At 38.9% G+C, this 1582-nt stretch overlaps 1 long non-coding RNA gene across 1 annotated transcript; it reads left to right on the top strand.

Moving 5' to 3' along the window:
* Nucleotides 1-82: 82 nt before the first annotated feature.
* Nucleotides 83-1579, top strand: LOC113472994. The gene is made up of 2 exons (XR_003395102.1): nt 83-178; nt 1402-1579. It is a non-coding gene; the product is annotated as an uncharacterized LOC113472994 (long non-coding RNA).
* The last annotated feature ends 3 nt before the right edge of the window (nt 1580-1582 follow it).

Here is a 1582-nt window from a genome sequence, read left to right as displayed (position 1 = left end):
AATACTGATACGGCTAACGAGTCACCCATCCAATCTGTCACCACACAGGTGAGTGCTTAACATAAGTGATTTGAGTTACAGGTTAGAGTAATAAGAAAACGATAATTCTGGAATAGTTCATAGTAATACGAATACTGATACGGCTAACGAGTCACCCATCCAATCTGTCACCACACAGGTAAGTGCTTAACATTGAGTCCAGCTGTAACATTTAAAAAGAAGGAGTATGGTTAGCCCAGTGAAAGCAAGTAGAAAGTTTCATTTGACAACAAATTTACTCTTGTATCTCGCATATCGATCTTGAATATTTCGACAGCTGTAAGGATTTCCTGCAATCTGATTGGTTCCTTCATTTTGGGTTGATGACTCATTGCTGTCACATTGATCTGGATGAACTATAGAAAGTTTCATTTGACAACAAATTTACTCTTGTATCTCGTATTTCGATCTTAAATATTTCGACAGGATACTTTCTGGTGTTCTTGTGTTGACCCGGCACTTTAATGGGAAGTGTTGTGTCTCTTCACATGATTCTAAAGCCTAGTATCCACGGGAAACATTTGTTTCGCAACAGTAGCTGAATTGTTGCGAAACAAATGTTTGAATGCTGAACAACTTTCAAAATAAAACCTATGTTGTAAAATCCTAGAAAAAAGTTTCCGAAATAAGTACCGAGAGTGAGAGTTAAAAAAGAGTTGCTGGATTGTTGCAAAAACATTTTTGGATTGTTGAGAAACAATGTTTCTAATGAACATCTTGCTGGTGGGTACTAGGCCTAAGGTACATAGCAAATGTTTAATTCGAATGAAATAAAAACGGAGATAAACACAGCACTTACCGTTTTTTCTCAACCTTTTTACTTTCCTTTTCCTATAGGAAGGAAAGTAATGTAATCGGGTCAAATTTTCGATGGTCAGTTTTTTTTACTTTCCTTATCCTATAGGAAGGAAAGTAATGTAATCGGGTCAAATTTTCGATGGTCAGTTTTTAGTGCCAAAACACGTTTTGAGGTCCCTAGAGCCTAAGTCCAAAGTTTCAGCCATTGATCTGTATGTGTGTCTGTCTGTCTGTAAACAAAATATCTCGAGAACGGTAAGAGCTAGAGACTTGAAATTTGGTATGCAGTTGTCAAATGTGACAAGGATGCGACACGAAACTCAATACGTTTGGTTGAGAAAGGTGCTGCGGTTGGCGGTATTTTGGCCGATTTTTGGCGGTTTTCGACCACTTTTGGCGGTTTTCAGCTATACTGACTAATCGGTTAGAGATATTGTAAAAGTTAGGGTAAAAGAACACTCAAATAAGCATCATTCAACAGGATAAGGAAAGTCGTGTGATGTTCACACCAGATTTTTTTAAGAAATTTAAACTTTCTCTCATTTCTCTTCACTCCTCCTCCAGGTTATGGACGTGGACAGCGACACTAACGCTCCCGGTGGCAAGTACGAGAAGCGCGGTCCCAATTATATGCCAGCCTCGAGATTCGAACCCATACCTGATGATCTGAGTCCAGCTGAGATACTGAAACAAGTGCAGAATGCTGCCCGGGATGCTTCGAATAAGTTGACACATAAGAAAATAC

Source organism: Diaphorina citri, unplaced genomic scaffold (genome assembly GCF_000475195.1).
Source record: "Diaphorina citri unplaced genomic scaffold, Diaci psyllid genome assembly version 1.1 scaffold11829, whole genome shotgun sequence".
NCBI classification, from domain to species: domain Eukaryota; kingdom Metazoa; phylum Arthropoda; class Insecta; order Hemiptera; family Psyllidae; genus Diaphorina; species Diaphorina citri.
The sequence above is the reverse complement of the archived record's forward strand: the minus strand, read 5'-3'. Positions and strand labels throughout refer to the sequence as shown.